The sequence below is a fragment of the Zingiber officinale genome, chromosome 7A (assembly GCF_018446385.1).
Source record: "Zingiber officinale cultivar Zhangliang chromosome 7A, Zo_v1.1, whole genome shotgun sequence".
NCBI lineage: Eukaryota > Viridiplantae > Streptophyta > Magnoliopsida > Zingiberales > Zingiberaceae > Zingiber > Zingiber officinale.
This window is the reverse complement of record NC_055998.1, coordinates 142,711,586-142,732,904: the sequence shown is the minus strand read 5'-3', so window position 1 is coordinate 142,732,904 and position 21,319 is coordinate 142,711,586. Positions and strand designations below refer to the sequence as shown.

Sequence of the window (21,319 nt, the reverse complement as noted above, 5' to 3'; positions counted from 1 at the left end):
GGATTAACCAAATAAAATTGAACTTTGAATTGATTCAATCGGTTAATTGAATCTAACTGATGTTTTATTTACTTCTGCTTAATTCATCTAATTAATATTCTTAGCTAAAAAAAATAATTAATCAAGTTGAGTAACATCGAGTTTAAGATGATCGATTCAGTCTCATGAAAATTTTCCACCGGCCATCAAGATAAATTGAGAAGTGCTTGTAGTAGATAGTCTAAGAACCCAACATCCTTTAGTTAATATTCTTAATCCAAAAGATAATGGCTAGAGGATCTTCCGTTGGTATGAATTCTAAAAAATTACCCCATAAATAATTTTACGTTGAATTTTCCCCTAATTATAGTGAGTTATATTGTTCAACAATTAAATTAAAGTTCAATTCTGTTTATTAAAAATTCATTTTTTATTTATTGCAATTTATTAGATCTCCATTTTAAAATTTAAAAATCAATTAAATCGAATAACATTGAATATATTATATGCTGTTAATTGATATTATTTTTAAAAAAAATTGATTACCGACTTACTATCCAACTATAAATCATAGTTAACTTTAAGTTTATCTACTCTAATTGTCTTAATAAAAAATAAAAAATATAATTAACTTAGTCTAGGGTTTAAGTGTAAATAAGATTATTCTAATAACATACATATTTTTATATTAAAATAAAAAAATAAAAGTTTTTGAGTGTAGTGTCTATATGATTTTGACTTTGCTGTATGATTGATATTAAAATTGTTCTATTTAAAAATTACTGTGCTTATTTTTTGAAATATTTGCTACTAATTTAGTTTATAGAATAAAAATCTATATGATATTTGGGCTGCAAATTCTTCAAAAATAGTTTTACAAGATTAAAAAAGTCTAAAACAAGATGTAAATTGCTAGTTTGCCCGAGTGGTTAAGGGGGAAGACTTAAGATCTTCTGCACATAAGTGCGCATGGGTTCGAACCCCATAGCTAGCAAAATTTTTAAGAAATTAAAATAATTAATTATCCTTTTATATTTGAATGTTATCAATTAATAAAATTTTATTTTATCTCATATAAATGTGATATATTCATAACTTTTAAAAGCATATTTATTGAAAATTATAAAAAATTAAAAAGTAAATGCTAAACATAATTTGAACCATAGCTAGCAAAATTTTTGAAAAAATATATTTTTAAATCATGTATTTTACGCTAGCTAGTGAAATTCAAATAACTAATTATCCTTTTTATATTCGAATATTATCAATTAATAAAATTTTATTTTATCTCATATAAATGTGATATATTCATAACTTTTAAAAGCATATTTATTGAAAATTATAAAAAATTAAAAAGTAAATGATAAACATAATTTGAACCATAGCTAGCAAAATTTTTGAAAAAATATATTTTTAAATCATGTATTTTACGCTAGCTAGTGAAATTCAAATAACTAATTATCCTTTTTATATTCGAATATTATCAATTAATAAAATTTTATTTTATCTCATATAAATGTGATATATTCATCACTTTTAAAAGCATATTTATTGAAAATTATAAAAAATTAAAAAGTAAATGATAAACATAACTGTTAATGACCAAATTACCCATCAAAAAATTTATATTTCATCAACTTGCAAGATTACTGTTTCTCTAGACAAATACTTCATCTTAGGCTAGAGCTTTTTCTCACAATTCCTTGTACTATGACAATTTGAAGATGATAAATATGTCTCACGAAATGTTAAATAAATCCTAGTAAATTTGTAGTTGGAATTAATGTAACAGTCATTTCCAAAGACTTAGCTTCTCCCCATCTTTGCAAAATGCTTAAATTAGCATTAGGAATCTTGTGTGATTGTTGCTCAACTTAATATGATTAAACTAGCATTAGCTTCTCCCAATTTTAAAAGTTTTAATGAATAATATATTTTAATATTTTATTATATTACCTTTAGTTACAAAATCAATCATATTATTATTATTATTATTATTTTTTTTAAACTCTATAATTTTTTAATTTTTTTTTTCATGTTTTTCTTTATTTTTATTTTTATGTGTATTTTTTATTTTTATTTTTTAAAATTTTTTACGTTTTTTATTTTTTTTATGTTTTTTTTCTATTTTTTTATTCTTTATACTTTTTTCTATTTAAAAATATTTTAATATTTTTTTTCATTTTTTTATTTTTAAAAAATTTTTATTTTTCTTTTTTATCATATTTTTCTTTTATATATTTTGGATAAAATTTTTTTATTAATATCAAAATCAAGAAAATCTCAATTTTCCGATTAATATGTTAAAGTCATATTACTTGCAACAAGACCATGTTATGGTTAAATTTACTTTTCAGTTTAATATGCAAACTTTTTTTTGACTGAATATCAAGGAAGAACATACATGATTTAATAAGATAATTATTTAGATATTTTATTACTGATAAGGGTCTGTTGAAGATCGAAGGACTGAAGCAGACCCATAAAAAAAAATTTGGTTAAATTAATTTTTTCACAAATCAAACCGATTGAATTTTACCATTAAAGTGAATAAATCAAGCCAATATAAAATCGATTAATTTGACTAGTTACTGAATTAATGGATATAAAAACGAGGTCGATTATCGAATTAGCCAATCAAACCATTGATGATATTAAATAGTCAAATCATCAATCAATTGAACTACATAGTTATTTCCTCATAAGATATATTAATATAATTTTAAAATCAAAATCAAACTAAATTAAAAAAATTATTATTTTTTAAAAATAAATTTTAGAATTAATCAAATTGAACTTTGAATTGATTCAATCGGTTAATTGAGCCTAACCAATGTTTTGTTTACTCCTACTTGTAATTCATTTAATTAATATTCTTAGCTAAAAAAAAATGATTAATCAGGTTGGTAACATTGAATTTGAGGTGAACGGTCTGATCCTACAAAAATTTACTATCGATCATCAGGATAAATCGAAAAGCGTTCACAATGAATAACCCAGGAACTAACATCCTTTAGTTAATATTCCTAACCCAAGAGATAATGATTAGAGGATCTTCTATTTGTATGAATTCTATGAAATTATCCCATAAATAACTTTAGCACTGAATTTTTTCCCCCTAATTATAGTGAGTTATATTGTTCAACAATTAATTAAAGTTCAATTCTGTTTATTCAAAATTAATTTTTTTATTTATTTCAATTTATTAGATCTCCATTTTAAAATTCAAAAATCAATTAAACCGGATAACATTGGATATATTATATGATGTCAATTGATATTATTAAAAAAAATTTGATTACCCACTGTCCAATAACAGCTGACTATAAAGCATAGTTAACTTGAAGTTTATCTAATTTAATTTTTTCTTAATAAAAAAATAAAAAATATAGTTAACTTAGTCTAGGGTTTAAGTGCAAATAAGATTATTCTAATAACATACATATTTTTTATATTAAAATAAAAAAATAAAATTTTTTTAGTGTAGTGTCTATATGATTTTGACTTTGCTGTATGATTGATATTAAAATTGTTCTATTTAAAAATTATTGGGCTTATTTTTTGAAATATTTGCTACTAATTTAGCTTATAGAATAGAAATCTAACAAATTCTTCAAAAGTAAATTTACAAAGTTTACAAGTATAAAATATTCTAAATAAAAGATATAATTAGCTAGTTTGCCCGAGTGGTTAAGGGGGAAGACTTAAGATCTTCTGCACATAAGTGCGCATGGGTTCGAACCCCATAGCTAGCAAAATTTTTGAGAAATTATATTTTTAAATCATGTATTTTACCTAGCTAGTGATTAGTGAAGTTCAAATAATTAATTGTCATTTTATATTTGAATATTATCAATTAATAGAATTTTATTTTGTCTCATATAAATGTGATATATTCATCACTTTTAAAAACACATTTGTTGAAAATTATTAAAAAATTAAAAATTAAATGATAAACATAATTGTAATGACCAAATTACCCATCAAAACATTTATATTTCATCAACTTGCAGGATTGCTCATTCTCTGGACAAGTATTTCATCTTAAGCTAGAGCTTTGTCTCACAATTCCTTGAAGATGATGAATATTATCTCACTAAATGTTAAATAAATCTCCATCAAATGTGTCATTTTTAGCTAGTGAATTTGGTTGGAAATAATGTAACAGTCATTTTTGAAGGCTCAGCTTCTCCCATCTTTGCATTAGGAATCTTGTGTGATTAATATTGTTGCTCAGCTTATGGCTAAGGTCTAATTTCTTTTAGTTCTTTGTCCACTCCTAAGATGTGGTCGTTGAGTATGTAATGTTCTAAAAAGATTTTGTCTATCGATGTGATCGTTGATATGATTAAGAAGACCCTTGTGTCTTGTCATGATTTAAAAGCTGATTTTGAAAATACCTATTTAATTGATTCACGATTAAATATCAATTTAATTCAAGATCAAACAATCGCCCCAAATTTAAATTTAAAATTAATTAAATAAAATTGAAAAAACATAGAATCAACAAGTTCAACATGTATTGTCCATACTAAAGCACACAGAACGAGTGACATGATAGACACAATTAAATTAAAAGTATTTTTGAAAAAGGTTTTAAAATTATATAAATTATATAAATATTTACATATATATATATATATATATATATATATATATATATATATTTTAAACATTGATATTTCATTTATGTTCGTATATATATCGATATATGTATACACACGTTTTTCAAAAACTATATAATTTAAAAATGATGCTCGTAGGTCAAACTCTTTAGAGTCCTAAGGGTATCGTGGGTTTTTTTTAAAAAAAAAAACTTACAAAAATATTAATTTATGATATTGAAAGGAAAAAAGCATTATTTATTCGAGTCTCCCACCCAATTAATTAATTCATACATTCTTAATAATCACGAACAATAAATAATATTTGAAAGGGTGCAGACAATTGTAAGCTCGAGCTAGCGCTTCATCGATCACTTCGGAGCATAGATGATCAATGGGCTCATCACCACACGTTTACCATCATCGGAAATCCAAGTCAACTTTCCCTCCACGAATTTAATATCGGAAGTGGGAGGTCCGCCGGAGCCCCAATTCACCCTCACGGTGAACGACTTCTACTCGTTCAGCTCAGTGAACGTCAATATCTTGGGGGTGACAGTAGCCGACACGAAAGTCTTCGATATGGTCACCGATACCGTGTACCTCGATCTTGCCGGTCCCATGTTCGTGACCGTCCGACTTACCTTGGTCATCGCCTTGGCTTTCGGGGCTAGCAGAATCGACGGGTAGTTGAGCTCTTCTTCCCTCATTCTCTTCGAGCAATCCACGAATCCGCATGCTATAATTCTGGCTCTTTTTTCCCGAATTTGCCTCAGATGTAGTCGTCGTCAGTGATGTCATAAATAAGGCCAGGATCAACAGCTTTGTTAGGGTTGACGTGCCCTGCGCCCTTGGTGAAATAGAGTGTCGGTTCTAGTAACTCGTCCAACATGATAGCGTCTGCCGTAGTGAGGATCGCCGACTTGATAGCTGCCGGTGACCAAGTAGGGTGCGTGGCATTTAAGAGCACGGCAACGCCACTGAGGTGAGGTGTCGATATGGATGTGCCAGATTTGATAGCATACTCCGGAGCGTCATTGGAAGGAATCCAGGCCGTCAGGATGTCAAGGCCAGGGTCGGAGAATCCAGCGTCGACGCCATCGACATCCACTGCCCAAAGCTCGAGTTGCTCATCTTGGAGGTCGTCAACGAATTGCGCATTGAAGCGCCCAAGGTCCGGAACGCATCATTCCTTCTTGCTCTCCATCCGCCTGTAGATCCTCCATTTGCATTGATGAATTTTCTCGTAAAAGCTTTTCCAAACCAAAACGTTTGGCTCATGCTGGATTCTAGCAAAACCCCAAACGTGAGAGAAGATCCATAAAGCCTACCTTCTTAATTTTCATGCATACTCTTTGCTCTATGTATAACAAAATTTGCTTCGATTGACAGGTATTAGCAGAGGAATCGAAAATAAGAACGCCGTGATCTTCAACCTCGATTTCAATCTGCAAAATCGATCGTCAACTATGATATTGACCCAGTTCCTCAGGAAGTGCAATGACTCTAATACTAGATTTAATATAATGGCAGATTCTACGCATATAGAGAGCACCAATGAAGACGATTGTTTGCTCCATGGCTCTACAGAAGTAGAACTAATTGATTTACAAATGAGAATACCCAAAAGGACATTTGAAGGGTTTCTCTTACATCAGAAGGAGATAACAGAGGAATTAATGGAGATGGGATTGCAAGTGCTGAGAAGTCGCACTAGTACAGATCAGTTCAAGGATATATTAGCATATGAGGAGTCTCTGTTTCAACTATCTTCTAGCATTGCAAATTGCATTGAAATGAAATTTTAGTGATTGTTTTTTCTCTTCGTTCAATATAACTAACTTGTAATTTACACGAATGTGTGCGCTCTTTGTTAAATAATCTAACTAGTAAATTCTTCAAATGTTGGTCTTGAGTCATATTTTTAATTCCATTAAGTTATAAATTTTAATGTAAATGTTATTATTGATTTTGTTGGCAAGTTGCTGAGTTGATGAGTTAATAATTAGCGGTGATAGTGGTTAAAGAAAATTATCAGATTTTAATTAGTAGTGGCAATTAATGATTAAAAAAAAAATATTCATGTTGAATGTATTTAAAGTAGTAGATATGTAGCCCCTAAGGCTAGTTGTGGTGGTAAGAGGCAATGATAGGAATGAATGCAGGAATAAGAGATAGAATGAGCTGATCTCGAATTGCTGAGTTTGCCAAGGACGTAATAGAAGAGGTGAGGTGTGAGTTCACTTAGTGTGATCACATTACAATCTTTTCTATATTTTACCAAATTTTAAATTTTTATTAAATAAATTTTTATTATTTATAAAATTATTAAGTTAATTTACCGATGATAATATTTAATTTGTAGACATTGAAAATTTGGAGGTCATATTGGAAGGTCTTGTCGCTGACGTCGGTATTAGAGAGTGTGCTGCCAACGGTGAGATAGAGGTAGTTGGTCCACAAGCGGAGTGCTAGTCCATGTTCGAGCGTCTCACGCAAGATCTCAATCCATAGTTGCTTGCTTTTGGTGTCAACGTAAGCATATGTCGATGTGGAGGACACGTTGATCCAATCATGGCAGCCACGACCGAGTGCAGACATGTTGACGACTACGCCTCCGGAGGCGAGAGCCTGGCCACAAGCGGTGACCACGAAAGGGCATGTGGACGAGTAAGCGAGGTGAAGGAGGATGGTGATATATGAGAAAACAAAGTCACATATGCCTCTTATAATTTCCCCCCTTGACTTGATGTTTATTTGCCTGGTTGGGAAATCCATCGATCAGTCTTGCTTTATTTTTTTTTACTCCGTGACTTTGTAGTAGGCATGGAGCCACTCAGGATTGGTATATATTCCAAAATAGCCCCTGAATCCTTAGGCAGGATGTGGTGCATTTCTTAAGTAACTAGGGTTCAATTCTCAGATATATCTATAGCGATTGAACTATCATGCAACATTAATCGATACAGTTCATGCATTATTTTGACCAATTTGTTGGAACTTATTATTTGAGAGCCGCAAACTTCTTGACTAATAGATAGCCTTTAATAGTCGTTAATGTTTATGAAATCTACCAATGAGATGGATTCTAAGATAGAGGTAATGAAGTAAATGCTTGCTGACCTAGTGGTATAGAAGTGGAAGTTTAGTAATGCCCATACAACATATAGTCTCACCTGCATATACAAGAGCAGACATAAGAAAGTTTGCAAGAAGTTACTTCCAACGAGACGTCTCCGATGCTCAATTCGCTAAGAGTGTAGTGGACAATAGAAAGTATGAAAATTAGAGTTTCATTAACATTAGTCTCTAAATGACAAATGTAAGTATGTAACTAGTATTCATAGATATGAGATGAAAGATATATGTGTAGATTGTGATCATGATCGATCTCTGAAAAGTTATGGGTGTTGGTGCAATCTTAGGTTAAGGTTGACCTGGTTGACCTGACTCGAGTTGACCTGACTCGAGTTGTGTTTTGATGTTTGACGAGAAGAGAGTTGTATTCTTGATGTTTGACAAGAATAGGTGTTTGGGAGATTGTAGGTGCAACCTTAGGTCAAGGTTGACCTGGTTGACCTGATTCGGGAAAAGTCCAAGCAGGGAGCTTGGCACGCGAAAAGTCCAAGTATGGAGACTTGATACTGGAAAAGTCCAAGTACGGAGACTTGGCACGGGGAAAAGTCCAAGCAGGGCGCGGGAAAAGTCCAAGTATGGAGACTTGGCAGGGAAAGTCAAACAGGAGTTTGGCAGGAAAAGTCCGGTGAGTGAAGCCGGCGGGAAATCTGGTGAGTGAAGCGGTGAAAATCCTAGTGAGTGAAGCTAGGTGAAAGTGGAAGTCTGGTGAGTGAAGCCAGATCGTGAAAGTCCCGTGAGTGAAGCCGGGCGGTTGGAAAGTCCGTGAGGAGGCTGACGAGGAAAGTCCTAGTGAGTGAAGCTAGGCGGTTGAAGTCCCGGTGAGTGAAGCCAGGCGGTTGTGGAAATCCTGGTGAGTGAAGGTGAAAACCCTAGTGAGTGAAACTAGGTGAAAGTCCCGGTGAGTGAAGCGGGCAAGGGAAAATCCAGATGAATCAAGGGTGATCGGACATCCGGTGATGGGAAGTCCAAGTAGGTCATAGGGGTGACCGGATACTTGGTACGAAGAAAAAGTCTAAGTGGGTCAAAGGGATTGACCGGACACTTAGCGAGGAGTCCTAAGGTCAAGGGAGTGATGGATGCTAGGCGCAATGTACCAACAGTCAAGATTGACCGGATGTTGGTTTGGACTTGGTTTGGGCGAAAACCATGAACGGATCGATCGGTGATACCTCGAATATTCGATCGGTGCGGTGACCGATCGATCGATAGCCTCGTGTGATAACGATCGATCGGTGACCGATCAAGAGTCGATCGAAGCCGAGCAGGAGCGAAAGCTGATCGGTGCGGGGACCGATCAGGTAAGCCTGGCCCGGTTTAGAAATCAGATCAGAGGCGTGGACCGATCAGGAGGTTCCTGATCGGTCCATGGACCGATCGGGGGAAGCGAAGGCTAGGGAATAGGATCGGTCGTGGACCGATCCATGGAGCTGATCGGTCCAGCATCGATCAGGCACTAGCTGCGACGCAACTAGATTTCTTGTGTGTTTCTTTGCTTTCTTCGCAGGTGATAAAAGGAGGGGTGCTGTTGCGAGTCTCAACTCTTCTTCTGCTGCTCCTACTTCTAGCTTCTGCGCTTGCGATCCGAGCTTTGTTGAGCTCTCCCGATAAAGCCGTGTGAGCTTCGATCGTCATTCTTCTTGTTGTCCAGAAGTTGTTGCTTCACAGGCAGTCGACGAGAAGGCGAGTTAGTGTTTGTACATTGTTCTTGTCTTTCTACTTGTATTTCTTATACTCCTTCTTGTTGTTGCAAGTTTTGTGGCGAGGTTTCTCCACCCAGAAGGAGTTCATATTAGTCGGTTCTCCGGGGACTCATCCACCGACGGATTGACTGGACTCGTCCACCTTACGGACACGTCGAGGAGTAGGAGCCCTAATCTCCTAACCTCGTTACATCGGTTTGTTTGAGGTTTGTCTTCTTTTCTTTCGTTTCTACGTGTTATTTTCCGCTGCGCTAACCCTAGTTTGTAGAAATGCGACGATTTGGGGTCGGCTATTCACACCCCCCCTCTAGCCTCCGTACGAAGGATCCTAACAATGGGCCATTCAAGTATTCAACCATTTCAAACATTAATCATATAACAACCTATAATTATAGTATCAGAAATGCAGTCGCCATTAATGTCAACCGTCCAACCATTACAAGCTAGAAATGATGATTGTGAAGAGGTTGTTGCTGAGATTGTAGGCCTTTTAGTTTGTGGCTAATAACAACATGGGTGGAAGTACTTCTATCTAAAGAAGATCGAGAGAGAGCTAGGGGAATCGAGCTTGAAGGGGAGAGCTTGAAAAATTAAGCTTAAACTAGGGAGTTAGGAGAATTGAGCTCATCAACACAATTGATGGCATTCACTTCCCAACCTCTAGAAATATAGAAAATTTAGCTAAGAAAGGGTGAGTTCAAAGAAGAAAACGTGGAGAGCTTAAGAAACTGAGCTCGGAAGTAAGAGCTCGAATAATTGAGCTTAGATAATCTATGCGACATCAACCTTAGATCGTATCGTCTATCTTTTCATCATCTGATGCAGTAGATTTCACATGCTCGTAGCTAAGTATTTCTTGGATGTTGATGGTCAAGCACTCTTTGTTCTTTCCATATCAAGTTAAATGGTATTTTGTCCAAGGATAACACATAGTCAGAGGGTACCGGTCTTTATCCTGATAAGATTCCTTCAATACTTAAGTGAAATTTTAAGAATTAGAAAATAATTAAACAAAAGAGATGATTATATAAGAGTGAACATTCTATCCTCTAACTGATTGCCTTTCTTTTATACTTTTTCATGTAACAGAATCTATTATGAAATTTAAATACTTCCTTCTTAACGATCACCGAATACCGTACTTATTATCTTTCCATTTAGCAGCTATCCCACGATCCTCTCCTTTGATAAAGGGTCGCAAGTATTTATTAGCTGCTTATTACACATGGTCTATTTCCAAAGCTTCGCTTCCTCCCCCAAATTCCTACTTCTCGTTTGGTCATGAGCATGCTCCCGAACTGTTGCCATCATGAAATTTGAAGTTCGAATTTCGGTAAAATTTCGGTTCAAGGACAACGCATGGCCAGAGGGTACCGGTCTTATCCTAATAAGGTTCCTCCGAAAGTTAAGTGAAATTTTAAGAATTAGGAAATAACTAAACAAAAGAGATGATTATACAAGAGTGAACATTCTATCCTCTAACTGTTGTCTTTCTTTTATACTTTTTCGTATAACAAAATTTATTATGAAATTTAAATACTTCCTTCGTAGTAGTCACCGAACACCATTATTATCTTTCCATTTAGCAACTATCCCATGAGAGCATTTGCAACGCAAATGTTAATTTGATGTTATAACATCATTTCGTCGTTTAAAGCATTACAGAGGGGTGTTATAACACTCTTCCACTTGAACACGTTCTAGCAAACATGGGATGGGTCAGGCTGGCCCACCCCATGTGCATAATTTTTTTATTTTTATATTAAAAAGTTATAAATTCTAAAATTAAAAATTGAATAAAATTGTTAGTTTTTTAACGACTAGTTCAAAATTTCATCCATAAATATCTATCAATGTATACACATATTTTTATTCTAACTCACTATTCTCTTCAATTCTGCTCTCTAAATATTCTCCTCGTCTATGTTGTTAAGTTTTTACAATCTTATTTTCTATCCGAAATAGATAAAAATAATAGGATATTTTTTATAAATTTTTTGAATTCTACAAACAACTTGTAAGAATATTCATCTTCCAAAAGTCCACAAATTCTACCAAATTATCAATACTCATATCCATTTCCAAATATGTCATCTCCATAAAATCTTCAAAAATTCCAAGATTTTGGAAATTCTATGAATCATCTGAATTATGCCCCTCGAGGTCTATATCAACCGCTTCCAACCAAATCTTGGCACAGCATGAGCCATTCATATTGCATGTCGTCAGTTGTTCATGAATATGATACCCTACACACAACTAGTATGTCTTCCACTCCTTTGATGTCGAATGAACCTGCAACTTCGACTTTTGTCCCAGAGACTCAACTTTTCGATCGTTAATTCTCAATTGAGGTGGTCAATTTTGAAAAAAACGGTTTCAAATGTGAGGGTACAAGAAAGCGTTCAAGTTGGACAAAGGTTGAAGACGAGGTCTTAGCGAGAAGTTTTGTCACTATTAGCGATGATCCAATAATCGGCAATGATCAAAAGGCGGATGCTTTTTGAGGATATGTTGCAAGCTACTACAATGAGAACCGTCCCCTAGATTCAAATACCAGAAGTGCAAATGTTATATAGTCACATTGGCATAATACAATCCAAAAGAAGGTATATTGATTCAACGTAAATTATAATAGTGTTTACAGTTCATATCGAAGTGGTCACAGTGACGAAGATATATTGAGGTTTGCGTATGAAAAATATCGATCCAAAAGCAATGGCGTTGCATTCAATCTTGAACATGTATGGAGAATTGTCAAAGACCGTCCAATGTTTACTCCACAGTCCGCTGATTACTTTGTGGCCACAAAGAAGATGAAGACCTTAGAGTCGGAAGCAAGCAACACCTCCTCCAACCAAGATGTGAGTATAGACCTGGATGATGAAGATACTCATCCAATGGGACAAAAGGCAGCAAAAAGAAAGGGAAAAGACAAAGTAAAATCGACCATGGAGGATCTGACAGTAAACTACAATAATATTATCACAAAGTTCACTGCGTACACAAGCGTGAAGAACTCCGAAGTCGATCTGAAACAAAAACAACTCGAAGTAGAGTAGATTAAGGCAAAAGCTGCCTTGTCCAAATCTGATGCTAAGAATTTTCTCTTGAAGTTGAAGGAGTACGAAATATTGAACAAAGACACCTCGCAGATGACAAAGGAGCAACTTATCATACATGAATGTTTATGCCAGGATATTAGGTCGAGATGGAATATCTAAATTGTTTACTCAATGTTCATTTTCTAGTATTATTGTATTTTCGAGTGATTGTAATTGATGCAGATATATTAGAATGTCTCAACTGTAATTAGTAAGGGGGGGGAGAGGGCATTTTAGTCTTTTGGCATGTTGAGGTTATGGGTTGTTGAAGGGAAGCATTGTTCACGCAAAGAGGGGGGGGTTGGTTCGTGGTCTTGTGCGGGCGCTGCCAAGCAAAGGGCCAGTTTTCCTCCCTCTCATGCTCCTCGCCGGCGACGACGCCGGCCACCGGCTGCTCCCTTCCTTCTCTTCCTCCGATCACCACATCCTCCCTCTCCCTCTCTCTTTCAGCAGTTAGCATCGCCTCCGGCCTTTTCGGCGCAAATGCCGCCAAGCAGCCACATCGCCGTCGCAAACTAGCCGCCGCCTCCCTCCTTCACGCACGTCGGCCGACTGGGGCTCCCCCCTGCTCCCTCTCTTGGACCCTGACACCGCCTCTTAGATCTCCGTCTCCTCACGCTGGCGGACCAGCCGCTACCCCTTCGCGGCTCTCTTTGTCACGGCGAGGAGGTCGACAAACCTTCTCGCCGCCTTCGCCCCAAGCACCCTCGCCTCCTCCAGCGGGCCCTGCCACCGTCCCAACAGACGTCGCTTCCTGAGGCCGCCACCGCCGCCTCCAACAGCGGGTGCCACCTCCAGCAGCCGGCGTCGCTCGTGCCATTTGTCTACACCGACCTTCGAGTCGAGAGGGTTTTCGGCCGACGAGCTGATGTGGTTCCGACCATCGAGCCATTGTGCTTCATTATTCGCATCATTGTTATGATTGTGCATTACTAGTATTATCCAGCAGCGAGTGCCGCCTCCAGTGACCGACGTCGCTCGTACCATTTGTCTACGTCGGCCTTCGAGTCGAGAGGGTTTTCAGGCGACGAGCTGATGTGGTTCCGGCCATTGAGCCGTTGTGCTTCACTATTTGCATAGTTATTATGCTTGTGCATTACTAGTATTATCCAGCCTGCGTGCCGTGTATCAGCCTGCGAGCCTCTATCATATCCGGCTTGTGTGTCGTCTTCTTGGATCCTTGCTGCAGTGAATTCCATGTCGTTGCTTTCAGGTCCGGCTCCTCAACTGGCTCACACCCATCTACTTGTCAGGGTCGCTACGACTCAGTCAGCACCGTGATCAGCTCACCGACCCATCCGAGAGCACCCCGGGGGCTAGGGATGACAATTCCACCCGAATTCGATGGATAATCCGACATCCGACCCAAATGGAGGAGGATATGGAGGGAATTTTTATACCCGATTATAGTAAATGGGTATTCAGGTATGGTTATGGAGGCGGATGTGGTAAAATCCTACCCATACCTTACCCATTACCCGATATATTTATTTATTTATAAGCCTTATTTTTTATTCGGAAAGAAAAAACTTTAGCTCATTTTCTATCTTAGAAAAAAAAACTTAGTTTGTCTCTTTATCCTGTTATCAACACGCATCTCATCTTCTTTTCCATGGAAAATGTTCACCCGATCGAAGGAGCGCGAGACGAGGAAGAGCTGACAAGTACATTGATTTTTTTTTTTAAATGAGAATGGTAGGGAATAATAGGATGATGGGTAGGATATGGGTACCCGAAACTCCGACGGGTATGGGGATGGGTATAAAAGTTAAATACCCGATGGGTATGAGGATGGGTATGGGTATAGATATAATAAATGGGGATGAGTACAGAGGATATGAAATCCTTCCCAAATCCTACCCATTGTCATCCCTACCCGAGGCCAGGGTACGTCATTGTACTCATCCTACATTTACTTCATTGTTCTGTTATTATTTGATTGCTTATACATTTGTGGGACCCACCTCGAACATCGGGGTACCAGGGACCGAGGCAACCCGGTCGCTGGATACAAATACTGTTGACCAGAGAATTTCAGATGACTTGGTCAACATAGAAGACAACCCACCATCCGGGTCATTGAGATGCGGTCAACATTCTAGACACATCACACCGGTTGGTTCGTCTTCTCAGCTTCCCGACAGGAACATAATTGGCGTCGTCTGTGGGAATGCACCTGATCTGGAACGTGAAGATGGACGACGCCAGAAAATTCGGTCATACTCATGACCTTGATGGATTTCGACGATTATATCATATTCTCTTCACTCCACGAGTATTCGGGAGTCGAGGAATTGAGTCAGATCCTCTGTTGAACGGCAGGTCAGTTTTTTCGTTGTATTTTCTCTTTAGATCATAGGATACGCCATAGTTCTCCGGTCGAATACTCCCGTGTAGATCGGCCGGGCTTGTCCTACATTAGAGCCATAGGCTCAATCTCAAAGATTCCCACGCTGATCGGTCGGCATTATATTTGTGAAGACTCCCGAGCTGATCAGCCGGGATTATATTATATCAGAGCCATAGGCTCACTGTCGAAGATCCCATGCCGATCGACCAGGTTTATATTATATCAGAGCCACAGGCTCACTGTCGAAGACCTTGTGCCGATCGGCCGGGTTTATATTATATTAGAACCACAGGTTCACTGTCGAAGACCCTGTGCCGATTCGACCGAGTTTATATTATATCAGAGTCACAGGTTCATTGTCGAAGACCCCGTGCCGATCGGCCGGGTTTATATCATATTACAGCCACAGGCTCATTGTCGAAGACCCCGTGCCGATCGGACGGGCTTATATTTTATTAGAGTCATGCTAGTTGTCAAAGACTTCCGTGTCGATCGGCCGGGTTTGAGTTATATTTGAAAACCGTCGAGTGGCGACGTTAAACCCAGGTCTCCACCAGCGGTCGAGCGGCGATCTTAAACCCGTGTCTCCACCATCCAACTTATCAGAGCATTTAGCTCCCCCGTTCGGGGTCGAGTGGTCGTCACTGGTCGCGGACCAGCTTAGCGGATATTTCACCTCCCCCATTTGGGGTCGAGCCTTCACTGGTCACGGACCAGCATGCCAGATATTCTATCTCCCCCGTTTGGAGTCGAGTGGTCATCACTGGTCACGGACCAGCTCATCAGATCTCCTATCTCCCCCATTCGGGGTCGAGCGGTCGTCACTGGTCTCGGATCAGCTTATCGGATATCTTATCTCCCCCGTTCGGGGTCGAGTGGTCGTCACTAGTCGCGGACCAACTTAGCGGATATTTCACCTCCCCCATTCGAGGTCGAGCAACCTTCACTGGTCACGGACCAGCATGCTAGATATTCTATCTCCCCCGTTCAAGGTCGAGTGATTATCACTGGTCGCGGACCAGCTTATCATCACATCGTACTTCTTATCTCCCCCGTTCGGGGTCGAGTGGTCATCACTGGTCGCGGATCAGCTTAGCGGATATTTCACCTCCCCCGTTCAGGGTTGAGCAGCCTTCACTGGTCACGAACCAGCATGCCAGATATTCTATCTCCCCCGTTCATGGTCGAGTGATTATCACTGGTCGCGGACCAGCTTATCAGTGCATCGTACTTCTTATCTCCCCCGTTCGGGGTCGAGTGATTATCACTAGTCTCGGACCAGCTTATCAGTATATCGTATCTCATCTCTCCCGTTCGGGGTCGAGCGACCGCCACTGGTCTCGAACCAGCTTATCAGATATTTCATCTCCCCCGTTCGGGGTCGAGCGGTTGTCGCTGGTCTTGCACCAGCTTACCAGATGTTCTATCTCCCCCGTTCGGGGTCGAGCGATCTTCACTAGTCGCGGACCTGCTTAGCGAGTTCTCCTACCTCCCCTGTTTAGGGTCGAGCGATTTTCACTGGGCATAGGCCAACATATTAGAATATCCATCTCGTCGTTCAGGACCGAGTTATCTTCGATGGTCGCGGACAAGAGTATCTCCACTGGTTTCGAACCAGAATATCTCTTAGGTTATGCGCCCGTTCGGCTCACGAATTTCATCTCTGTGCGTATTCGATTTCACGGGCTATGCTCCCGCTCGATTTTCAGGCTCCACTCCTGCCCAGCGCTACTTCGTCTCTCGCTCGGTATTTGTCCAAGCGCTCACTTGGCGTTTGCTCGATAGTTTGCCTGGCAGTAGCTCGACCCTATTTTTTCGTCGCTCGGTCGACACTTTGGTAGTAGCCCGATCCCACGACAGATCGTCCGCTTAGCCACGCAATTGTTTTGCTCGATATGCTGGTGGTCGTCAAGTCGGTATTTTATGGTCACATGGTTGACCTTTTTAGGTGTCCCGGTTGCATTTTACGGCAATCTGATCGACATTTTACGATCACTCGATCGACATTCTCTGGCCGCTCGTTCAGCACTCTCATAGTCATCCGGTCAGGATCGCTTAGTCATTCGACCAGCCAGACACTTGAGCTACTTGGTCGAACGCTTGACGTACTCTAGATGGTCCGGTCAGCGTTTTGCGATCTATTGGTCAACATTTTCTCAGTCGCCCGTTCGGCATCGCCCGCTCGCTCGGTCAGCATTTTCTCAACATTTTCTGTCAGCACTTGCCTCACTTGTTGTTTTGTCATTCGCTCGGCATCGCTACCGTCTCTCATGCGACACCCTTACGACAGCGGCCGCCCGCATGCCATTATACGAGGAATTCAGTGATTTGACTTTGATGTCGAGAGCGAGTCAGCCTTTGCGACAGGCTATCTAGTCAGTCGGACTTACGCCTCCTTTGACTAGACTTGAAGGGGAGACTTGTGATGCGGATATATTGGAATGACTCAACTGTAATTAGTAAGGGGGAGAGGGCATTTTAGTCTTTTGGCGTGTTGAGGTTAGGGATTTTTTAAGGGAAGCACTGTTCACGCATAGAGGTTGGTTCATGGTCTTGCGCGGGCGCCGCCAAGCAAAGGGCCAGTTTTCCTCCCTCTCATGCTCCTCCCGCTCCCTCTCTCGAACCCCGACACCACATCTTAGATCTCCCTCTCCTCACGCCCACAGACCAGTCGTTGCCCCTTCGCAGCTCTCTTTCTCACGGCGAGGAGGTCGACAGACCTTCTCGCTGCTTTCGCCCCAAGCATCGTCGCCTCCTCCAGCGGGCCCTGCCGTCGTCCCAACGGACGTCGCTTCCTGCGGCCATCGCCGCCACCTCCAGCAGCGGGTGCCACCTCCAGTAGCGGGTGCCGCCTCCAGCGGCCGGCGTCGCTCATACCATTTGTCTACGCTGGCCTTCGAGTCGAGAGGGTTTTCGGCCAGCAAGCTGATGTGGTTCCGACCATCGAGCCATTGTGCTTCACTATTCACATCGTTATTATGCTTGTGCATTACTAGTATTATCCAACAGCGGGTGCCACCTCCAGCGACCGACGTCGCTCGTACCATTTGTCTACGCCGGCCTTCGAGTCGAGAGGGTTTTCGGCCGACGAGCTGATGTGGTTCCGACCATCGAGCCGTTGTGCTTCACTATTCGCATTGTTATTATGCTTGTGCATTACTAGTATTATCCGGCCTGTGTGCCATGTGTCGGCCTGCGAGCCGCTATCATATCCGACCTGCGTGTTGTCTTCTTGGATCCTTGCTGCAGTGGATTCCATGTCGTCGCTTTCAAGTCCAACTCCTCAGCTGGCTCACACCCATCTACTTGTCAGGGTCACGACGATTCAGTCAGCACCGTGATCAGCTCACCGACCCATCCGAGGGCGCCTCCCCGGGGCCAGGGTACGTCATCGTACTCGTCCTCCATTTACTTCATTGTTCTACTATTATTTGATCGTTTATACATTTGTGGGACCCGCCTCTAGCATCGGGGTACTAGGGACCGGGGCAACCCGGTCGCTGGATACAGGTACTGTTAACCAGAGGATTTCAGACGACTTGGTCAACATAGAAGACAACCCACCATCCAGGTCATTGAGATGCGGTCAACATTCCAAACACATCACACAGGCAAGTTCGTCTTCTCAACTTCCCGACAGGAACAGTAATTTTTAATTATTGTATTTTCGAATGATTGTAATTTTTAATTATTGTATTTATGTGATTTTCAATTATTACAATTTTACAAAATAGTCATTGTAAACTAGTCGTTGGAAACTAACTATTGTAACTAGCTGTTGTAAATTAGGCGTTACAAACTAGTCATTGCAAACTAACCGTTGCAAAATAGCTGTTACAACTAGCTGTTGCAAACTAGTCGTTGCATGAGAAAAACAATATATATAGACACATTGTGTTACGAGATTTTCATTCAACTATTATAATATTTTTCAAACACATATACTAAAACGTGTTTCCTCCAAACATGTCTCATTCTACAGCCAGCTCTAGCTCAAGTTCGAGCTCGACAAGTGAAGATGAACTCTATGTTGAAATCGATGAGCAAACTTACGATCCGGGTGAAGAACTGATGTTATTGGTTCTTCAATAACACCAACAACTTAAGGAAGCATATCAGAGGAGGGACACATGTAGAAGAAGAGGGTTCGTCCAAAGAAATCGTGAAGCTGGACATGAGAGACTCATCAATGATTATTTTTCTATAAACCCGATGTATCACAATGAAATATTTTGAAGACGATTACGAATGGAAAGAGAGTTATTCCTTCACATAATGAATGTATTAGAGAATCATTCAGCATTTTTTCAATATAGGGACAATACAATGCGAAGAAAAAAATTATCACCACTACAAAAATATACTGCTACGATCCTCACCTTTGGTAAAGTGCCGCAAGTATTTATTAGCTGCTTATTACATTTGGTCTATTTCTAAAGCTTCGCTTCCTTCCCCCCAAATTCCTACTTCTCTTTTGGTCACAAAAGTGCTTCCGAACACTGATCTTTAAAGCCGAGTGTCATTTGGCTTTGTCCTAATTCATCTACTAATGTTCATAATTATTTATTTATGGCTGAATAATTAATAAGTGTCAGATTTTTTTACTATAATTGTATTAAGTTAATAATAGATATAAAAGAATAAATAAAACAACAATGAGATAAATCTAATAACAAAATCTTCTCATAAGATCTATTCTTAATTCCTATTTCAAAATATTTAATACCGTATTTTTTCTATAATATATTTGTTGGGTTATTTAAGGAATTATATTATCTGGTTACTTCAACATTAGAAATAAGACTAATATGGATAAAAAAATAGCAAATAATTTTTTACTATAATTGTTTGTTAATCGACGTTTATATATAAAAGAATAAATAAAACAACAATGAGATAAATCTAATAACAAAAATCTTGTCATAAGATCTATTCTTAATTCCTATTTCAAAATATTTAATACCGTATTTTTTCTATAATATATTTGTTCGGTTATTTAAGGAATTATATTATTTGGTTACTCCAACATTAGAAATAAGACTAATATGGATAAAAAAAATAATAAATAATTTTTTACTATAATTGTTAGTTAATTGACGTTTATATATAAAAGAATAAATAAAACAACAATGAATCTAATAACAAAATCTTCTCATAAGATCTATTCTTAATTCCTATTTCAAAATATTTAATACCGTATTTTTTCTATAATATATTTGTTGGGTTATTTAAGGAATTATATTATTTGTCATAAGATCTATTCTTAATTCCTATTTCAAAATATTTAATACCGTATTTTTTCTATAATATATTTGTTGGGTTATTTAAGGAATATATTATTTGTTAGAAATAAGACTAATATGGATAAAAAAGGTAAATAATTTTTTAATATAATTGTTAGTTAATTGACACATATATACGCGGTCGCTTCAGGGAACCTCCGGCGGATGACGTACCATTACAAGCGCCGGCGTGAACAGGAAGTCACGCCGGAGGACCGTCTCACTTCACTCCACGACGACCTCCTTATCTCCATCCTCTCCTTCCTCCCCATCAAGCAGCGCGTCGCCCTCTCCACTGTCTGCGCCCGCTTCCGCCGCCTCCTCCCCTCCATCCCCTTCCGCCTCGACGTCGACATCCACAAAGATCTCACCTTCCCCCGTGCTCTGATTCACCAATATGCCTCTTCGAAGCCGGCGTGCACGGCCTCACCCTCGAAACCTCCGGCAAGGGATGGTTGTATCTCAGCGGCAGGGAAAACTGCAGCTTCTTGGACAGGCTCTTCTTGAACAGAATCTTCATGGTGTCGAGATACTCCGATCGCCGTCCCCTCCTGCTCTTGAGCTGCGCCTTCCTCACCTTCCTTAAAATGAAATTCAGCAACGTTAGCGATGATTTCTGTGACTCCTTCCCTTTCCTCGCGACACTGCATCTCGTCCGTTGCTATGTGCTCGAGCACGGGCACGGCATGAACAAATTAAGCTTCGACTCCGCCTCCATCAAGCATTTAATCCTGCTCCGGATCCGCATGCTTCCCTCCATCTTCACCATCGATATCTTCAACACCTTTCCCGGTGCCGGAACCCTTCAAATCTCCTCTTTGACATCTTCATTTGTAAGTTAATCAGCTCCAATCCTGTCGAGCCATGGAGCAAGTGTTGGTCGTCGTCCTTTGATGTCCGCGCCCCATAGCTCGATCGAGTTGCTCATCATGGGCGTCGTCACCACGATTCGCATAGAAGCCCCCAACCTCCGGAACGCATCGTTCCTTTGATCTTGTAGATGCATTCACGAACCTTTTTGAGCTGCTTTTCCAAGGCGAGCCGCTGTGCTTTTGCTGAAATTCTCGGCAAACCCCAAAAACGTCAGAGAAGATCGATCGATCAAGCTTAACAAAATTTTCATGTATACTCTCTTTGATTGATATATATATATATACATCTA

General features: G+C 39.2%; 2 non-coding genes across 2 annotated transcripts; both read left to right on the top strand.

Moving 5' to 3' along the window:
- Positions 1-890: 890 nt before the first annotated feature.
- TRNAL-UAA lies at positions 891-973 on the top strand. Its single transcript has one exon. It is a non-coding gene; the product is annotated as a tRNA-Leu (tRNA).
- A 2,678-nt stretch (positions 974-3,651) lies between these two features.
- TRNAL-UAA lies at positions 3,652-3,734 on the top strand. Its single transcript has one exon. It is a non-coding gene; the product is annotated as a tRNA-Leu (tRNA).
- Positions 3,735-21,319: the final 17,585 nt, after the last annotated feature.